At 43.7% G+C, this 22,310-nt stretch overlaps 1 long non-coding RNA gene across 1 annotated transcript; it reads left to right on the top strand.

Annotated features, from left to right (window-relative positions):
• Positions 1-1,016: 1,016 nt before the first annotated feature.
• Positions 1,017-22,191, top strand: LOC140482622 (uncharacterized). The gene is made up of 3 exons (XR_011961771.1): positions 1,017-1,183; positions 1,948-2,011; positions 22,024-22,191. It is a non-coding gene; the product is annotated as an uncharacterized lncRNA (long non-coding RNA).
• The last annotated feature ends 119 nt before the right edge of the window (positions 22,192-22,310 follow it).

The following is a 22,310-nucleotide window of genomic DNA, read 5'->3' as shown; positions in this document are numbered from 1 at the left end:
CAGCCCCTTCAACTCAACAAGTCCACACTGATCCTCTGAAGAGTAACCCACCCAGACCAATTCCTTTACATTTACCCATGACTAATGTACCAGACCTACACATCCCTGAACACTATGGGCAATTCCTGATGAAGGGCTTTTGCCTGAAACGTTGATTTTTCCTGCTCCTTGGTGCTGCCTGACCTGCTGTGCTTTTCCAGCACCACTCTAATCTTGACTCTAATCTCCAGTACCCACTTCTGCCTAGCAATTTAGCCTGGCCAATCCACTTAATCTGCACATCTTTGGACTGTGGCAGGGACCCAGCACACCGTGGGGAAACCCACACAGACACAGGGAGAATGCACAGAGTCCACACAGACAGTCGCCCAAGGTTGGAATCGAACCTCGGTCTCTGGCGCTGCCACTGAGCTACCATGCCACCCCAATTGAATACACTATCCAAAGCCAACACTATGTGATTTACTGGCATTGAGTTGGGGTGCTTATTTACTAAATAATTCCTTGGCTGAGGGAATGAGCCCTTCGTAGGACTTAAAGCAAAAGCCTCATCAGCATGTGGAACAGCACACCAGAAATAAAAGAAAATCAATCAACATCATCACTAATAACTGTTATTCCAAGAATTCTGTACTGGCAAACTGATCTAATGTCTAATCGTATAGACGAGACGGTCCTTAGACAGCTATTACTGAGATTCGATTGAACTTGAATGTTTCTCTTGTAATAATTTATTCAGAAGGTCATAAAATTTGGCAGCTTGTTTTTCATTTCATTGCTGAATAGAGATATCAACTGTTACCAGGTTACTTTGTTACTTAGGAGTCACCAGTCTATTCAGCATAAGTTGCACGCATTCTCTAGTCTGGAGTCAGTGAAGAGGTCAGTGCAGAGAAACAATTCAGAGGTTAACTGACTCTTCTCGTCAAATTCATCTGAAGTTCTTTGCCTTATCTCGAGTTTATCAGTAACAGTATTGTAAAATATGGCAGACCAATGTCAAGAGAATTTCACCATCTGGTTTGTGAAGCATCAATAGATGCAGCTGTATGCTTTGCACGAACCAAGTTCCTAACGAAAGCCACTTCTGCTGAAATTCTTCAAACTGCAGTGTCAACAAGTTCAACAAGATGGGCACAGATTTAAAGTTTCTTCACAGAATTCAAATGGAAACTGTTGAAAGGTATGTAAGTAGCATAAACAATGCAATGAATATTGGAAAGGTTAGATTCAATGGTTGGAATAAACGTTACACTTGTGAGCGCAGACATGTCAAGTCTGCTTCTCACCATATGGCATGTTACCGTCTCTTTAAATGTAGTGAAAGTGTGATTTTAACCCTTGGTCCCTTCTTAGTTAAGATGAGACTCAGGTTTCCATGTTTAAATGTTCATTCTTGCATTCATGGGAGATGTGCGCATCAAAGATGGTGCACAACATTATTACATAAACAAAGTTATTACATCATCAAAGATGATGTTTATAAGCCAACAACAAAGTTCCAATCAACTATTTCCACAGACAATAATTTCCAATCAAAAGGTTACTCACCCATATCTCAATCCAACATTCACGTAGTCTGCATTCCAGTTTAGTATATGTGATGAAGTTAACAAATCATATTCAAACTATGATTTGGAGATGCCGGTGTTGGACTGGGGTGCACAAAGTTAAAAATCACACAACACCAGGTTGTAGTCCAATAGGTTTATTTGGACGCACTAGCTTTCGGAGCACCACTCCTTCACAACTACCTGATGAAGAGCAATGCTCTGAAAGCTAGTGCGTCCAATTAAATCTGTTATATTATGACCTGGTGTTGTGTGATATTCAAACTAATACACTATCCAGTCAAATCATAACGTGTTCAATTGTCTAACTGTAGTACATCTTCTAACTGTGGGTACATACTTGTGATTATTAGTAAACCCCTCTTTCCTCTTTCAGTAGTGATCCACAGGGGATGCTTCGTCTAATATGATAAAGGAAAACCATGTCCATGGCTAACTCGGTAAGGTTCTTTACTGAGCAAGAACTCGCTTACAGCAAATTCACAAACAGTTACAGGCTATATTGACATGATGGATATTGTTACAGGGACTATAAGGAGAGCCCAGATTTTAGGTCTCACTCCTTCATAAACTGTTCTCCCATCTAATTCTTATAAGACCATCATAAAGGGTAGTGCTTAAGGCAATCTTCCGTCATAACCCTTTTAGACCCTTACCCAAAAATTATTAATTCTTTTAAAGAGACAGAAAGGAGCCACAAAGATTTTTAAGGGATATGAGTATTTCCTCTGACATCGCTGATCCCAAAGGATAGTCATGATGTTTTGTGAGCTGTGTTTAAACTGGTTAGAGTTCCCGGCAGCGAAATCTTATAATTAGTCACGTTCATAAGACAATTGAAAGCTAAACACTAAAAACATATCTGGTTTGACATCTGTTTGCAAGTCATTTGTTCCAAGTCTCAAGAAAATGTTTGCTTATCAAATTTGTTATGAGCCCTGTAGAACATTAGAACTTTAAAGAAGATATTCAATCATTTACTTGACCACAAGGAGATCTAATTTTAAACATTTATTTTAGTCAACTGAATGCATTATTGACTAAAAACTACTTTCTTTGCATTGGTGACTCATACTTTAAACTAGAGAAAGTAATGTTTCTTCCTGGCAACACAGGGCTAACTCCTTGCAAACCTAGAAACCGTTGCCCTTGTCTCCAATGGAGAATATCTCATAATAAAAACACCTCATATGTTATTCTCCATAAATCAATCTTAGCTTTCCTTGACTCTAACAATTTAAAATACCCAAGCTTACGATCAGGCCAAATGTAATACAGGACATATGACCCTCTTCAGTGCCTTAAATGTAAAGGTGCAGTCCCAAGATATAGTAATCTTATAAACATGTTACAAACCCAAGAAGGAGTACATGGCTTTCCTTTCCTATTTTTGTAACATTTATCAAATTGCTTCACATGCTTAATAAAATACGATGCTTTGAAATTGATATCTAGAAAAAATTTGACAGAGTTAAAGAAAATCCTGTTTAGAGACACACATATAGACACATGCATATACACACACACGCGCACTGACAGAAGCAAACACACATGTATAGGTACATACGCACACGTGCATGCACATAGACAGAAGCAAACATGTGGACACACATAGTCATGCACACAGAAACACTTGCTATAGCTTCTTCTTAAACAGTACATCAGGATACAGGGTGGCTTGTTTGCCCTGTGGTTCAATGGGTTCTGTGATGACTGGTAAATCTGTTACATGTTCTGCTGACTTGGCCACACATGGCCTCACAGTGCCAGGGACACGGGTTTGATTCCCACCTCGGGCAATTGTCTGTGTGGAGTTTGCACATTTTCCCCATGTCTGCGTGGGTTTCCTCGGGATGCTCCAGTTTCCTCCTACAGTCCAAAGATGTGCAGGTCATGTGAACTGGTCATGGGAAGTTGCCTAGAGTGTGTAGGTTAGGTGTACTAGTCAGGGATAAATGTAATGTAATAGGGTAGAGGGATGGGTCTGGGTGGGATACTCTTCGGATGGTGGACATGTTGGGCCAAATGGCCTGTTTCCACACTGTAGGGATTCTATGATAGACAGTCAGCTTGTTCTTGAAGGGTAAGGTCAACAAATGCACTTGGAGATTGATGAAATCCCTCTTGTGCTTTGACTTTGGCCTTTGTATGTTCCCAATGAAGTCTTTCAATGTGTTTAGAATCTCTCCTAATGTGTCTTCTCCACTTTGGTCACCAGCCAGGGACTCCCATGTCTTGATGGGGATATTTGACCTCTCCAGGAATGCTCTGAGGTCATCTGTAAAGAATTTCCATTGTCCTCCTAGGGGTTGCCTTTTCTGACCAAATTCTGAGTGGAACAGTTGTTCCAGGAATTCAGGTATTAGGTACACCAGTAACACTTCCAACCCAACGAAGGATGTTGAATCATTAGTGCCTCAATTAGCTTGCTATGACAGAGTGGCAATGTCACTGGATTCATAACCTACTACCCCAGGCGAACGCTCTGGGGATGTAAGTTTATATCCTACCGTGGTAGCTCATCACATTTGAATACTTTTTAAAATTGCAGTTAGGAAAGTATCTAGCTGGTCTAACGGTGACTTTGTAACCATTGTCAGTTGTTGTTAAAAATCCATCTTGTTTACTAATGTCCTTTAGCGAAGGAAATCTGTCATCCTTACCTGGCCTAGATTTGGAGTATTGTGCACAACATTGGGCCCCAGATCTCAGGAAGGATGTACTGACCCTGGAATGTGTTCAGAGGAGATTCATGAGAATGGTCCCAGGAATGAAAAGCTTAACATATGAGGAACGTTTGAGAACTCTGGGTTTATACTTGATGGAGTTTAGAAGGATGAGGGGGAGATCTAATTGAAACTTACAGAATATTGAATGGCCTGGCCGGAGTGGATGTTGAGAAGATGTTTCCATTGGGAGGAGAGATCAGGACCCGAGGGCACAGCCTTAGAGTAAAGGCAAGACCTTTAGAATGGAGATAAGGAGAAACATCTTCAGCCAGAGAGTGGAGAATCTATGGAATTCAATTCCACAGAAGGCTGTGGAGACCAGGTCATTGAGTGTATTTAAGACTGAGATAGATAGGTTCTTGAGCATCAAGGGGAACAATGGTAATGGAGAGAAAGCAGGAGTGTGGGGTTGAGAATTGTATTAGCCATGATTGAATAGGGAAGCAGACTTGATGGGCTGAATGGCCTAATTTCTGCTCCTAAGTCTTATGGTCTTAGGGTCTACATGTGACTCCAGATCTGCAACAATCTAGTTGACACTTAACTGCCCTCTGGGCAATTAGAGGTGGCAAATAAATGCTGGCATGGCTAGTGGATGTCCACACCCTGTGAAAGAATAAAGGACAAATGTTGGCTTCACAAAGGATGCTGGTGTTGGGCCACTTTACTTGCCTCTGGATTTGGAGGGCCTTGTGAAAACACCATTGGTGGAACTTCTCAAGGGTTTTGAGGCTCTTGCTGTTGGTTGTCCAAGATTCTGGAACACATTCTAGCTGAGACAGGGGGTGGTCATTACTGCTCAGTCAGCTATGACCTTAACTTTGAGCTTGAGTGCCTATCGCACTCTTTCCCTCAATCGGCTAAAAAACTGAGTTGGTGCATGGGGTGCGATGATGAATTTCAATCTCCATGTTTGCTTTTGTTGAGGAAGAAAGTTTGGACTGCAGATGCTGGAGATCGGAGTCGAGACTGTGGTGCTGGAAAAGCAGGTCAGGCCGCATCCGTGGAGGAGGGGGTGGGGCTAGGGAGGGAAGGTAGTTGAGAAAGCGGTATGTGGATGGAGGTGGGTGGGGAGGTGATAGGTTGGAGAGGAGGATGGAGCAAATAGATGGGAAAGATGATGGACAGGTCAAGAGGGTGGTTTTGAGTTGGAGGTTTGGGACTGGAATAAGGTGGGAGAGGGGAAATGAAGAAACTGGTGAAATCCACACTCATCCCATGTTGTTGCAGGGTCCCAAGGCAGAAGATGAGGTGGTCTTCCTCCAGGCGGATGGTGGGTACAGTTTGGCGATGGAGGAGGCCCAGGACTGGCATGTCCTTGGCGGAGTGGGAGGGGGAGTTGAAGTGTTCAGCCACAGAGTGGTGGGGTTGGTGGGATGGTGTCCCAGAGATGTTCTCTGAAATGATCCACAAGTTGGCATCCTGTCACCCCGATGTGGAGGAGGACAGTTGAGGGAGGCTCCCAAGATACGGAAAATAGTCCATTTTTTTCAGGATCTTTTTTGCTGATTCTAAACATTGAGTCACAGAGTCACACAGCACGGAAACAGACCCTTTGGTTCAACCAGTCCACATTGACCATGTTCCTAAATTAAACTTGTCCCACCTGGCTACATTTGGCCCATATCTCTCTGAATCTTTTCCATTCATATGTTTATCCAAGTATCTTTTAAACGTTGTAACTGAACCCACATCCATCTCTTTCTAAGGAAGTTCATTCCCCACACAAAGCACTCTCCATGTAAAAATGTTCCCCTATGATCTTTTTAAATCTTTCTCCTCTCACTTTAAAATATGCCCCTGAGTTTTGAACCCCCCTACCCTAAGGAAAAGACCCTTGTCATTCACCTTCCCTATGCCTCTCATGATTTTATGAATCTCAGTAAGGCCAGCTCTCAAATCTCCAAGCTCCAGTGAAAGAAGTCGCAGTCTTTTCAGTCTGTTTTGACATCTCAGAGGTGTTGTGCTGTGCAAGTTGATTGAAAGTGAATCTTGGTCTTCCCTGCGTTCATTGAGAAGCCTATCTGCTTCAGAGAATGAGTCAATAATGACTGGGACTCAGTTTTTGAGAGAACATGAAAATAAGTAGCAATTACAAACTGGAGATTAGTGCTTGATGGTGGAATGACTTTGCTTTTGGTTAGAAGGAGGCGTGGGTTGAACAGTTTCCTCTAATGTTTGGCTCTGATGTGGCCAGCATTTAGATGTTCCTTCCCACACAAGTAACACTCAGTAATTAAACTCCCCACAGATTACTGTTGCAGTTGGTGCAACCATGTAGAATTCTGAGTGTAATTGATTGTGATCTCACACAGATTTCGTTTCTAACAGGTTGGTGCACAGCGCTGGTAACTTGGAGATTGCACTGTGCTAATAGAATAGGGGAGAGCTAATATTTCAGCTGAGCGATTGTGACAAGACGTTGTAACTGATCATTTTCGATTGGAACCTGAGAATAACTAAGCAAGGCATTCTCCTCCACTGCAAGACAGATAGATAAAGATGTCTCATTTTTCTTCACATTGTTCCAGCTGGAGAATGAGGGGAGAGCTAAAGGTAAAAACTGAAACTGGTGCTTGCTAAATCTCTTGAGATTACATTGAGAACCTCAATAGCTTGGTTAACTGCACCCTTTGTGTGCTACAGGTTTGAGATAGGAAACCCTGTGAGAGACATTTTAAAATGTAGCTAAATTGGCTGGTTCCATTAACTTCTCATTTTTATTTCAAAGTTGTATTTGCTGACCTCCCATCAACTGCAGGGAGCACACTCACTGCCTCTGATGTCAGGGCCGACGATGCCACAGTATCAGTTTGCATGGGAGAATATTGGGATGGCACGGTGGTTCAGTGGTTAGCACTGCTGCCTTTCCTTGCTAGGGACCTGGGTTCAATTCCACCCTAAGGTGACTGTCTGTGTGGAGTTTGCACATTTTCCTGGCGTCTGTCTGGGTTCTTCCCACAGTCCAAAGATGTGTAGGTTTGGTGGATTAGCCATGGCAAATATTTGGTAGAGGGGTTGGATGCTCTTCAGAGGATCAGTGTGGACTTGATGGGTCGAATGGCCTGTGCCCATACTGTTAGGATTCTATGAATATAACTATCTGTGATGATGAGGAGTGGGCCATTTGGCCCCTTGAGCCTGCTCTATTATTTAATTGGATCATGGCTGATCCAATATTCCTCACATCCATTTTCTTGCCCTTTCCCTGTAACCCCTTGATTCCCTGACTGATCAAGAATCTATCTATATCAGCTTTAAATATACACAAGACTCTGCCCTCACAGCTCTCTGTGGCAAGGAGTTCCAAAAACTCTCATCCCTCTGAGAGAAGTGATTCCTCCTCACCTCATTCTTAAGTTGGCTCCCCGTTACTGGTGACTAGGCCAGAGCCTTGTTTTCCAATATTCACTATTACCAGCAAAACAATGTTAATGTCCAGGGCACTTCTCATGCACAATAAGGCCAAACGATCATAAATAATAGGAACTGGAGTGGACCCCTCTTGCCTGTTCCGCCATTCAATAGAATTATGGCTGATCTGACATTCCTCATGTCCACCTTTCTGCCCTTTCCCTGGAACCCGTGATTCCCTGACTGATCAAGAATCTACCTATGTCAGCCTGAAATAGTATAAGGACTCTGCCCTGCTTCCACACTGCCTCACACACCCAGTGCCCACTGCAGTGTACTGCTTGCCTTGCATGAGGGAGCAGAGCAACACAGTGGACAGCAGACAACAAGAACTCTGAAGCAGGCCAGCCGGTCGGGATACAAGTGGGGTGGCTGGAGAGGTAGCTGGTAATGGGGAGGTTGAGCACTTGAGTAACAAGAGGGGCAGCCAGTGGAACAGTAAGTGGAGATGGAGGCAGTGCGATGTGGAGAATCCATCTCCAACAACGATGATGGTACATCTCAAGACCTTGAGGTGACAACTCTGCATAGTCCAGGTTTTGGAGGCGTGCAGAAGAGTTGGAAGGGTGACTGTTGGATGTACAAGTGTTGGTTTGAATGCTACGGTCATTGAAGACTCTTGTTTTTAGGTGTGCAAAGAGGACGCTTACCAATTGGATTCAGGTTGGCTTTCCACATTGATGTCAGCTTCAATGAGAGGTGACTTCCCAGGGAAGGGATATGATCCACATTCAGGAGCAGAGGTCATAAGGGAGGGGTGGACTGGGATTTGCTCTGGGAAGGGTTGGTAAAGGACTTGGATCTTCTTGAGGTTAAGGCGTGGACTGATCCTTCAGTATGCTTACGTGAAGACATTCCCAGCCTGGTGATATGGAAAAGGGATCTCCCAGCCTCCAGCCTCATCCACATTGCAATAGCTCCTGGATAGCCCAGCACCATGAAAACAGGGCACTATTGCCGCTTCTGTTCCCTCCATGCAATCATTCAAAGATGAAATATCCCAAGCAAATGCTTAAATTCCGCACAAACTGCCTCCCGAGCCTGATCCTCAAAGCTCAGTTAACAACTAAAAGATTCTGTTGCAGACCAAGTCTGATACTACTCCAGGCCTTGCATGCTGTACCACAGTAATTTTTCTTCATCCCCTGATTTTCTGGCACACATGGATGCCCTGAAGGCAAGCAAATCACACGATCACATCCGCCTTGAGGCAAATTGTCAGCGTGATTTGCTAGTGTTTTACAAACACAAAATTTGAGCCAATGAGTTATTTATGTGAATGACATCTGAGCTGTAGAGGCATTGATGAAAGTTCAAAAATAGATTTTTCTAGATATTAATGGCTTTCTTGGGATGTTTGTGCCCTCTTTGCTCCTGGGGTTCGGAGCACAGTTGTGTTGTTTATATTGCCAATTGCGTCTGAACTTATGAATACAGATCATTGTTAGTAGCCATACTATCGAGGTCAGTCAGACCGTAATGTGTAACCATTTGTAAATCTCAGGCTTCAGGTCAGATATTGCTTTTGCTGCTGATTTTCATCAAATGTTTGTTTGATATCTGTAGCTGAGTTTGACATCTTATATTTTCCCATTCACATTTACTCTTAAATTACAACAGTGGCTGTTAACAGCTTGTTAGTTGTACTGTTAGGACACACAGATGCTCAACAAGTTTTACTTAAGTATCTGGAGAAATTGTAAAGATGGATTGCTGGGGCACTTGGAGTTGGCAGGTACGGAGAAGGTAAGGTAGGTAGCTAACAGCTTTTTTCTTGTACAGGAATCTAAAATTAGAGGGCATAGGTTTTAGGGGAGAGGGGAGAGATACAAAAGGGTCCAGGGGCAATTTTGTTCACACAGAGGATAGTGAGTATCAGGAACGGGTTGCCAGAGGTAGTGGTGGAAGCGAGAACAATTCTGTCATTTAAGGAACATTTAGTTGGGTACATGGGATAGGTATGGAGGGATATGGACCACAGGTAAATGGAGCTAGTTTAAATTGTGAAAACTGGGTGGCATGGGTAGGTTGGGCCAAAGGGCCTGTTTCCATGCTGTAGACCTCTATGACTCAATATGTACATGTTGCAGTCTGTAACATTAATCAGTATTAGTATGTCATTTCATACTTCACAAACTGGCTTATGATTGAGTTGACAGTGGTTATAATCCCAGGGTTCTTCAGTTGCTTCACTTTGGGACATCCTGAAGTCACGAAAGGTGCTATATATATCAGGCTTTCTTTTTGAATTGTTGTGTCGAATACATGCTAGGTACCAAACTGGTTATTCAGAACAATGGGTTTGAGGATACACTATTCTATAACAGTGTTATTGCTATCTAATGGAAATTTATAATGAGAACAGAATTAGGGTGGCATGGTGGCTCAGTGGTTAGCATCGCTGCCTCACAGCACCAGGGACCCAGGTTCAATTTCATCCTCAGGTGACTGTCCGTGTGGAGTTTGTACATTCTCCCCGTGTCTGCGTGGGTTTCCTCCGGGTGCTCCGGTTTCTTCCCACAGTCCAAAGATGTGCAGGTCAGGTGAATTGGCCATGCTAAATTGTCCACAGTGTGAGGTGCATTAATCAGAGGGAAATGGGTCTGGGTGAGTTACTCTTCGGAGGGTCGGTGTGGACTTGTTGGGCCGAAGGGCCTGTTTCCACACTGTAGTGAACCTAATCTAAAAATCCATTGGCTTACAATGGCTGAATGGGTGAATCCCCAATGCTGGGTCTAGATTAGAATGGTGCTGGAAAAGCACAGCAGGTCAAGCAGCATCGAGGAGCAGGAAAATCGACGTTTCGGGCAAAAGCCCTTCATCAGGAATTTCCAATGCTACCAAGTGGAGGTATGGAAGGAAATGTGGTTTGTGGCTGATGATGAGGAATTGTGGGAGGATGGTGTGGTGTACAAGCATTTCCAGAGAGGAGATAGTATAAATAACCTGTTTCTGTGCTGTGGAGTCTGTGCAAAGGAATACATGATGACCTGTAAGACCTTGGGAAGCACTAATGATCAGAGGGACATTGATGTGCATGTACATCAGTCCTTCAAGGTATCAGGAATGGTGGATGAAGTGGGTAAAAGGTCACATGTCATATTTGCCTTATTAGTTGAGGCCCAGAATTTAAGACTCAGGAGTTTATGCTGGGACTGTCTAAAATGTTGGTGAAGCCACAGCTGAAGTTGTAGTGATTGTAACGAGATCAGCCAGGTGGACCTGGATAGAATAGGGATCCCCTGATTGGGGCTGGTAATCTGGTCCAATCAGGGAGCCTCAGCTGACAAACGGGAGTGTCAGAGCTTCTGTTCACACTGAGAGCTGGCTCTGAGGGAGCCGGATCAGTATCAAACATGTACACAAAGAGTAACTTGGTGATGGGATACCGGCCTCTGTGAAGTTATTTCAAGAGTGTTGCATGCAGTTTTGGAGTCTGCATTGTAGGAGATTGTAATGCGATAACATTGTAGAGGGAGCAGAGGAGATTTACCAGGATGTTGCCTGGGCTGGAGAGTTTCGGTTATGAAGACAGTTTGGACAGTCTGGGGCAGCTTTCCTTGGAGCAGGGGTGACTGAGAGAGGACATGATTGAAATGTGTAAAATTATGAGGGGCATAGGTGGGAAGAAACTTTTACCACTGAGGGGGGGAAGTCAAAGACCAGAAGCATAGATTTAAGGAAAAGGGCCAGGAGGTTCAGAGGAGACATGAGAAAAGCAAACATTTCACCCAGAGGATGGTGAGAATGGGGAAATTCATTGCTTGTAAGGGTGTGAGAGGCAGAAACACTCATCACATTGAAGAGGTGTTTGGATGGGCAATTGCACTATCAAGGCATGCAAGATAATGGACCAAGTGCTGAAAAATTAGATGGAATAGTTTGGTGTCTGTCCTAACAAGCAGGGACCTGATAGAGTGGAGGATCTTTTTCTGTGCTGTAGATCTCTATGAGTCTGTGAGTAATTTTCCAAGAAGCCATACAATGACATCTGTGTTACCATCCTTGAAAACACTGGCTCATTACATGCTTCAGAAACATCTGCCCAAAAAAGGCACAACCAACAATTTCTGCTTCACAGCAAGTTCACAAATGTTTAAGGTTCGCATCTGTGATCAACCAGCCTTGCTTACAATCAGAAACACAACTCCAACCTCTTACAAAATTGCTAAAATATTGTTCTTGGAGAAGAACCTAGTGACAAAAATAAGTTAAAGAGTCATAGAGTCATGGAAACAGACCCTTCGGTCCATCCAGTCCATGCTGACCATAATCCCAGACTAAACTAGGCCCAACTGCCTGTGCTTGGCCCATATTCCTCCAACATTTCTTATTAATTTCCTTATCCAAATGTCTTTTAAACATTGTAACTGTACCTGCATCTACCACTTCCTCTGGCAGTTCATTCCACGCAGGAATCACTCTCTGTGAAAATAAATTACCTCTTTTTAAAATTTTCCTCTCTCACCTTAAAAATTCACCGCCTCGCTTTGAAATCTCCCACCCGAAAGAAAAAACCTCTACCATTCACCTTATCTATACCCTTCATGATTTTATGAACCTCTATAAGGTCACCCCTCAACCTCCTACACTCCAGGGAAAAAAATTCCCAGCCTATTCAGCCTCTCCCTGTAATTCAAGCCTGACAATCCTCTCCACTTGTTACATGGCTTTTAGGTTTTGAATATAAAATCTATTTGAAATGTTACTTGTTTTTTTTTGTGTGATCCCACTGTGTGCGTGGGCTATGCTTAGAAAGGGAAATTCATGCTGTTAATAATTTTTGTTTTGAAAATGGAATTACCTCACAAAGTCTCACGTAACCTGTGCAAATGTTCCGAAACTATGGATGGCGAAATATAACAGGGTCCAGAAATTGAAAAATCTGCTTCCTTACAAACCATAACTGGACCAACAAATGTTGCCAAAACAACTGGAAATGTAAGTGGTATCAGTGGACGATAGTTGTGCAAAGTTAGTGTAGCTGTTTCCGTCACCTTGATAAAAGCACAAACTGAAAATCAGGGACACATGGCCAATGCTTTTTCACCTTGCACCCATCAGGACACACACACAAGAATGCTTCATTTCAAATGATCACAACGATTTATATTGCAGGAAAATAAAAATATTTTGATGTGAGATTGGTCTCACATCAAAATGCCAGCATGTGTTGGGTGGCATTGATGGAATTGTCAAGAAGCGATACTCTGCTGGTGCTCTTGCCAGAGGTTTAGGTAATGGTCTGGGGTCCTGGGTTTGAATCCTGCATGGCAGATGGTGGAATTTGTAGTCAATAAAAATCAGGAGTTAAGAGCCTGATGATTGGTGGTTGTCAGGGAAAACCAATTTGGTTCACTACTGTCTTTCAGGGAATGAAACTGCTATCCTTACCCAGTCTGGATGATGTGTGACTTCAGATCCACAGCAATTGTTGTTGACTCTCAGCTGCCCATTGGGCAATTAGGGATGGGCAAGAAATGCTGGCCCAGCCTACAAAGCTCATATCCTCTGAATGAATACAAGAAAAACGGTGTTGGCCATGACGCCTTGGACTATGTCAGTGATTTGCAATTAGACATTGTGATGGGGTCGAACAGGTTTTTTCAAGTCAGCAGGCCTGAGCTTTGAGTTGGGAAATGTGTGCAAGACCTGAGGAAGGTAAACAGGAGAGGGGCCAAAGATCCTCAGTACACTACTGTATTACTGCACCTCTTCCTGACTCCATGTGAAACTTAGCTAAAGGAAAGGCAATTTTTTTTAGGCCCTTTTGTTAGGCTAGTCTATAACTGGGAATATGTGTGCTTTCCCAAATTCCATTCCAATTCGCAGAGTCCTAACAAGCAAGAGGCCCCTGACTGACACACCTAAGGGTCGTGAGAGCTGTTCCTTGGTAGCCGGCACTTTCCCAGTGAGAATGCGGGAAAGGGGCGTTTGCTACATGGTTGAGGAAAATTGATTTTCCTGCATGAAATTCCTTCTTGACACCTTTTCCACTTTCCCCTAATTTTACCACCAGTCCCCAAGCTGCCTGGGGACTGGTGGTAATTATGACACTGTTAAGAACGCACTTAATCCTAAATGCACCAACAATAACTTTTTCAGCCATCTTTATTGCAGAGTTATTGGGCAAGTATGGCAAGGTGGCACCATTGCATTGGCTTCCAGCGACCAATCTAGCAGTGAGGCCACCAACAGTGCATCTGTGAATGGATAGGGTATGTGTGACAACAACCTCCTGACTGACTGACATGTTTCACTGTATATATGCTTGATGCCAAAAGCTCTTGTCCAATTTACCTCAAAACAACAGCAAGCATTGATTGGCTCTGTATTTTTATTACAGCAAGATCTGGGCTCCGGTATTCAAGGGGCAATTACAATTCTCAGTGAGGTTTAGCATTCAGCTTGATGTGCGAGCCCAACCACAGAGTATTTAGTTATCTTGAAAATGAATGCAAATTTTATTCCACTTGGAGAGTCTCCTGCTGATCAATTTTCTGCATCCTTGGTTCATGTCCAATATATTTCTGGCTCTTAGACTTGATTTTTTTTCAATATTTAAAACTTTTGAGTTTTACTTTTTATTAATATGAATTGGAAGTGAGAGTTACAATTCCCACCTCATGAATTCACAGTGCAAATTTGATCTGAGCAAAAATCTGATACGAATTAACAGCTGGACAAGTGATACATTTTTGCTGCTAGATTTCATAAGTTCGCTTAAATTTGCCAGTGTATGCGGTGGAGGCTGGTACTATTACTACATTTAAAAGGCATCTGGATGGGTATATGAATAGGAAGGGCTTAGAGAGATATGGGCCAAGTGCTGGCAAATGGGACTAGACTAATTTAGGATATCTGGTCGGAATGGACGAGTTGGACCGAAGGTCTGTTTCTGTGCTGTACGTTTCTGACTCTATGTGATGCTTAGTTTAGATTTCTTACAATATGGAAACAGGCCCTTCAGCCCAACAAGTCCACATCAACCCTCCGAAGAGTAACTCACCCAGACCCATTCCCCACCCCGGCCAATGCACCTAACAACATGGACAATTTAGCATGGCCAGTTCACCTGACCTGCTCATCTTTGGACTATGGGAGGAAACTGGAGCATGTGGAGGACACCCACGCAGACACAGGGAAAATGTGCAAACTCCACACAGACAGTTGCCCGAGGTAGGCATTGAACCCGGATCCCCGGCGCAGTGAGGCAGCAGTGTTAACCGTCCCTCCCTAAGCTTGACTTTTTCTATGACATAGATTCAGAGTCAAGCTAATATGCAAAGGAAGGATGATGCACATCATCCATACTTGAATAAAGTAAGCGTTTATTAGAATTTTTATTTTTAATATAAATTGAATAATAAATCCATTTCTGCCAACATGTTCAACAAGGATGAACTTAGAGGTTGTTCACTAGATTCATTTTTTAAAAAAAATCAAACCAATAAAATAAAACAAAGAACGGCAGATGCTGGAAATCTGAAACAAAAACAGAAATTACTGGAAGGAAGCAGGGGGTCTGACAGCAGCTGTGGGCAAGGACGCAGAGCTACTGTTTGAGTCTGGTGAACATTCTTCAGAATGGAAACAATTCAATACGAGGTCTTGTGCTACAGTGGTCGTGTCCCTACCTGCGTTCATGTCCTACTTTGTCAGAACCCTATAGTTTTGAGCCACATGCTGGCCAGTTACTCTTGTGCGCAGAAGTGCCATTTGATGGAAAATGAATGAAGGTGGTTCATGACCCAAGGAAGGTGCGTTACCACACCAGCACAGTATTTCACTGAACACAATCATGGAAGTTCATGGTCATCATAGCCATCTTAAAAAACCTGGTCCACTAATATCATTTATTGTATCCGTTGCTCCCGATGCGGTCTCCTCTACATTGGGAAGACTGGGCGCCTCCTAGCAGAGCACTTTAGGGAACATCTCCAGGACACCCACACCAATCAACCACACCGCCCCGTGGCCCAACATTTCAACTCCCCCTCCCACTCTGCCGGGGACATGGAGATCCTGGGCCTCCTTCACCGCTGCTCCCTCACCACCAGACGCCTGGAGGAAGAATGCCTCATCTTCCGCCTCGGAACACTTCAACCCCAGGGCATCAATGTGGACTTCAACAGTTTCTTCATTTCCCCTTCCCCCACATCACCCTAGTTCCAAACTTCCAGCTCGGCACTGTCCCCATGACTTGTCCGGACTCGTCCTACCTGCCTATCTCCTTTTCCACCTATCCACTCCACCCTCTCCTCCTTGACCTATCATCTTCATCCCCTCCCCCACTCACCTATTGTACTCTATGCTACTTTCTCCCCACCCCCACCCTCCTCTAGCTTATCTCTCCACGCTTCAGGCTCACTGCCTTTATTCCTGATGAAGGGCTTTTGCCTGAAACGTCGATTTCGAAGCTCTTTGGATGCTGCCTGAACTGCTGTGCTCTTCTAGCTCCACTAATCCAGAATGTCCCTCTCTAGAAGTCAGGAAAGAGTTGGCGTGAAGGGGAACTAATTGAGCAGGTTGACCCCGGAGAGAAACTCACCCATTTTATGTCACCTCCTTAATCAGGCTCTAATGGGAAGGCCAGCGGGTGAGCTTCTTGATCGATCACCAATTAGGGGCCTTTGGTGCTCAATGCTTGGTGTCTGAAGGGTCTCAACTCACCATCTCCCTCATCATCTGCCTTCCCAGTGGAGGAGATTGGTGGCTAGTTTCCCGAATGTGGTGACCTGCCTGCCGGGTTGAGGGGCGTCTCCAGATGACCCAGGGTGGAGGGGCAATCAGAGGCTCGGTTCAGGGTCAAGCGGGTGGCTGTTGATAGCCAACCCCAATCCTTGCCCCTCACCTCCCCCCTGGGCTGCCTTTCCTTATGTGCCACAGCTCACAAGAAGAACATAAAAGGTACTTCCCTACTCACTCAAGGAGATTCCTCGAGGAGAAGACCTGGATCGGGGTGGAGTTTACAACATGGAAATTGACCACCAATGGCAATCTGGGTCACCAGTATCGAGGTCTGTGATTCACTGAGAAACTCACTTATGTCTATGTGTTAATGAGTCGATTTGTTGGTGGCGGTGGGGTGGCAATTGGATGAGCTTTGTCAGTGGGAGGGGAAGCTGTAAGAGAACACTACCTAATATATCCACCACTTAATCCAAAAATGGGAACAATTCATCCTTTGTCGTCTTTTCAACACGTCTGTAAAAATAACGAGGCTCTTTGGTCCATCAAGTTGACTTGAGTTTTTTGAAAAAGTAACAAAGAGGATTGATGAGGGCAGAGCGGTGGATGGGATCTATATGGACCTCAGTAAGGCATTAGATAAGGTTCCCCATGGGAGACTGGTTAGCAAGGTTAGATCTCACGGAATACAGGGAGAACTAGCCATTTGGATACGCAACTGGCTCAAAGGTAGAAGACAGAGGGTGGTGGTGAAGGATTGTTTTTCAGACTGGAGGCCTGTGACTAGTGGAGTGCCACAAGGATCGGTGCTGGATCCACTATTTTTTGTCATTTATATGAATGATTTGGATGTGAGCATAAGAGGAATTGTTAGTAAGTTTGCAGATGACACCAAAATTGGAGGTATGGTGGACAGCAAAGAAAGTTACCTCAGATTACAACGGGATCTTGATCAGATGGGCCAATTGGCTGAGGAGTGGCAGAAGGAGTTTAATTTAGATAAATGTGAGGTGCTGCATTTTGGGAAAGCAAATCTTAGCAGGACTTATACACTTAATGGTAAGATCTGAGTGAGTGTTGCTGAACAAAGAGACCTTGGAGTGCAGGTCCATAGCTCCATGAAAGTAGAGTTGCAGATACATAGGAGAATGAAGAAGGTGTTTGGTATGTTTTCCTTTATTGGTCAGAGTATTGAGTACAAGAGTTGGGAGGTCATGTTGCAGCTGTACAGGACATTGGTTAGGCCACTGTTGGAATATTGATTGAAATTCTGGTCTCCTCCCTATCGGAAAAATGTTGTGAAACTTGAAAGGATTCAGAAAAGATTTACAAGGATGTTGCCAGGGTTGGAGGATTTGAGCTATCGGGAGAGGCTGAATAGACTGGGGCTGTTTTCCCTGGAGAGTTAGAGGCTGAGGGGTAACTTTATTGAGGATTAAAAATCATGAGGGGTATGGATAGGATAAATAGACAAAGTATTTTTGCTGGGCTGGGGGAGTTCAGAACTAGAGGGCATAGGTTTAGGGTGAGATGGGAAAGATATAAAAGAGACCTCAGGGGCAACATTTTCATTCAGAGGGTGGTGCATGAATGGAACGAGCTGCCAGAGGAAGTGCTGAAGGTTGGTACAATTGCAGCATTAAAAGGCATCTGGATGGGTATATGAATAGGAAGCGTTTGAAGGGATATGGGCCAAGTGCTGGCAAATGGGATTGGATTAGGTTGGGATATCTGGTCAGCATGAACGAGTTGGAGCAAAGGGTCTGTTTCCATACTGGACATTGCTATGACTCTATGACTAAGTCTATACCAGCAAAAAATACACATGTATCTTCACTTGACCCACTTTCCCACAATAGGGCCATAGCTTTGAATGTTATGACATTTCAAGCATTTGTTAGTACTCCTTGAATTTCTCTTAAAAGAGTTTATTTTTAAATTCTTATATCAGTTCTGTGTGGTTCGTTGAGTCCAGAAGCACACACCATTGCAATTTGCGATTTTTTTTCCTTCTCACAAATTCTAATCACACTGTGAGTGGTTTCTTGGACACTATTGTTTCATGATTGTGAAATCAATTCACGTGACTTTTACATCACTAACATTCTGGACTATCTGGTTTGCTGCCCTTGGGCACCACTGAAATAACCATTGTATATCCAACTAAGGCTTTGGCACATTGCAATAAAATCCCTGTGATAAAAATAAAACCTGCTGTTTTTCTCTCGTAGCTGTTGTATGGTTCTGTGCAAATAGCTCCATATCGTCAGGAATACACAATGTAGTTGTCCTACTTTACAAATCAGACTTTTACCAACGGTCATTAATTTGTTCTGCTAACAGAAGGTTTTTCTTTACCACAATTACTGTACAAGTGAGAAACTGAAAAACAAGTGTGTGCAGCAAGAAAAATGCAGATGGGCAGCAGCAGAAAATTAATACCAAATGCAAATTTAAAGTTTTTGTAAAAGTTTTCCTCTGTTAAAATGCTCCTTAAAAACCAATGTTTGTATTTTTTTCCACAAAAGGAGAACAGTTAACATTTTGGCTGATGAAGGGTCACTGGATCGAAATGTCAGCTTTGTTTATCTCTCTCCACAGTTGCTGTTGGACTTGTTGAGCTTCTCCAGCAATTTCTATTTTTGTTTGTTTCAGATCTCCAGCGTCTGCAGCTCTTTGTGGTTATTTTCATTTCCTTTACTTGGTTAAAAATCTCAAGTTGCTCAGTGTCGATTCGTGTTTGATAACATTCACAAATTGTAGAACATTCACAAGTCATGGAGCTGGACAGCATGGAGACAGAACCTTTGGTCCAATTCATCCATGTCGACCAGATATCCTGAAGCCCATATCCCTCCAAACCCTTCTTATTCATAAATCAATCCAAATGATTTTTAAATGCTGTAATTGTACCAGCCTCCACCATTTCCTCTGATAGCTCACTCCATACATGCACCACCCTCTGTGTGAAAAGGTCGCCCCTTAGGGACCTTTTAATCTTTCCCCTCTCATGTTAAACCTGTGCCTTCTAGTTTTGGAAACCCCCTACCCTGGGGAAAAGACCTTATCCATGCCTCTCCTGATTTTATAAACCCCTATAAGGTCATCCCCTTGGCCTCTGATGCTCCAGGGAAAGCAGTCCCAGCCTACTAGGCCTCTCCCTTTAGCTCACACCCTCCAACCCTGGCAACATCCTTGCAACGAAGAATGCTACATGAATACAATTGTTGTTATTCCTCTCCTTTCAAATTTTTCAAAAATATTTTCACAAACTCCTCGAGGGAAATTGTATATTACAATTTATTTTAGTTCAAATTTCTCAATTTGCATGAAACCAATATTGAGATGGAATTCCCTGCTGTGCTGTACAGTGTTCTCCTCCCATCAACAACATTTGATATAAAGGTGTGATTTTCATTGGATTGGCAATGGAGGAACTTCAGTTATGTAGCAGACACTTTGTTGATTTATATGTATCAAGGAAAACTGCACATTTTGATGCTCAGTATCCTGCACTAGTGTGTTTGCTTGGATAGCTTGCTGGGGTTGACCAATGTTGTGGGTTCAATTCTCAAACTGGCTGAGGTTACAATGTCTCTCCCTCTCAATCTCACCCCATGCCTGAGGTGTGATGAACTTCAGGTGAAACTATCCCCAGTTGTCTCTCTCTCTCCACAGTGGAGAACAGTCTATCCTATGGTAAGACTATGTTGACTTTACCTTCCATTTTTAGTATCTCCTCACAATTTAGCAGACAGCAAAGTGCCTCATATCTTTTTTTCTCTTTCGAAAATACCTTTATTAGGATCATCGAACTGTACAGCATGGAAACAGGCCCTTCAGTCCAGCTTGTCCGTACCGACTAGATATCCTAAATTTGCCTAGTCCCATTTGCCAGCATTTGGCCCCATAGCCCTCTAAACCCTTCCCATTCATATATCTATCCAAATGCCTTTTAAATGTTGTCATTGTACCAGCCTCCACCGGCTCTGGCAGCTCATTTAATACACGTACCACCCTCTGTGTGAAAACGTTGCCCCTTAGGTCTCTTTTATATCTCTCCCCTCTCACCCTAAACCAATGCCCTCTAGTTCTGGACTCCTCCATCCTGGAAAAAAGGCTTTGATTATCCACCCTATTCATGCTCCTCACGATTTTATAAACCTCAGAAAGTCACTCTGCAGCCTCCGAAGCTCCAGGGAAAACAGCCCCAGCCTGTTCAGCCTCTCTCTATAGCTCAAACCCTGGCAACATCCTTGTAAATCTCTTCTGAATCCTCTCAAGTTTCACAACATCCTTCCTATGAAGGGCTCCAGCCCGAAACATCGATTCTCCTGCTCCTTGGATGCTGCCTGATTGATGAGGGCAGAGTGGTAGATGTGATCTATATGGACTTCAGTAAGGCGTTCGACAAGGTTGCCCATGGGAGACTGGTTAGCAAAGTTAGATGTCATGGAATATGGGGAGAACAAGCCAGTTGGATACAGAACTGGCTCAAAGGTAGAAGACAGAGGGTGGTGGTGGAGGGTCGTTTTTCAGACTGGAGGCCTGTGACCATTGGGAGTGCCACAAGGATCGGTCCAGGGTCCACTATTTTTTGTCATTTATATAAATGATTTGGATGTGAGCATAAGAGGTATAGTTAGTAAGTTTGCAGATGACACCAAAATTAGAGGTGTAGTGGACAGCGAAGAGGGTTACTGCAGATTACAATGGGATCTTGATCAGATGAGCCAATGGCCTGAGAAGTGGCAGATGGAGTTTAATTTAGATAAATGTGAGTTGCTGCATTTTGGGAAAGCAAATCTTAGCAGGATTTATACACTTAATGGTAAGATCTGAGGGAGTGTTGCTGAACAAAGAGACCTTGGAGTGCAGGTTCATACCTCCTTGAAAGTGGACTCGCAGGTAGATAGGATAGTGAAGAAGGTGTTTGGTATGCTTTCCTTTATTGGTCAGAGTATTGAGTACAGGAGTTGGGAGGTCATGTTGCGGCTGTACAGGGCATTGGTTAGGCCACTGTTAGAATATTGCATGTAATTATGTTCGCTTTCCAATCGGAAAGATGTTGTGAAACTTGGAAGGGTTCAGAGAAGATTTACAAGGATATTGCCAGGGTTGGAGGATTTGAGCTACAGGGAGAGGTTGAATAGGCTGGGGCTGTTTTCCCTGGAGCTTCAGAGGCTGAGGGGTGACCTTAGTGAGGTTTATAAAATCATGGGAGGCATGGATAGGATAAATAGACAAAGTCTCTTCCCTAGGGTGGGGGAGTCCAGAACTAGAGGGCATAGGTTTAGGGTGAGAGGGGAAAGATATGAAAGAGACCTCAGGGGCAACTTTTTCATACTGAGGGTGGTGCATGTTTGGAATGAGCTGCCAGAGGAAGTGGTGGAGGCTGGTACAATTGCAACATTTAAAAGGCATTTGGATGGGTATATGAATAGGAAGGGTTTGGAGGGATAATGGCCGGGTGCTGGCAGGTGGGACTAGATTGGATTAAGGTTTCTGGTCGACATGGAGGAGTTGGACCGAAGGGTCTGTTTCTGTGCTGCACATCTCTATGACTGTAATTCATCACGGCCAATCCAACTAAGCTGCACATCTTTGGATTTTGGCAGGTAACTGGAGCACCTGGAGGAAACCCACACAGACACAGGGAGAATGTGCAAACTCCGCACAGTCACCCAAGGGTGGAATTAAACCCATGCCTCTGGCGCTGTGAGGCAGCAGTGCTAACCACTGAGCCCCTAAGAAGATAACCAAGAGAACTGAAAGCAGCACTACCTGTGTCCAGTGCAATGATTGAAAGCAACTTGTCTATTCTTGCCTATTATTAATGATTTTTGACAATTAATTACATTCTACATTTTGGAAAATGATGCACTAAAGTCAATGTTAGTTGCTG

The sequence above is a fragment of the Chiloscyllium punctatum genome, chromosome 11, assembly GCF_047496795.1.
Source record: "Chiloscyllium punctatum isolate Juve2018m chromosome 11, sChiPun1.3, whole genome shotgun sequence".
In the NCBI taxonomy this organism is placed as follows: Eukaryota; Metazoa; Chordata; class Chondrichthyes; order Orectolobiformes; family Hemiscylliidae; genus Chiloscyllium; species Chiloscyllium punctatum.
The sequence above is the reverse complement of the archived record's forward strand: the minus strand, read 5'-3'. Positions and strand labels throughout refer to the sequence as shown.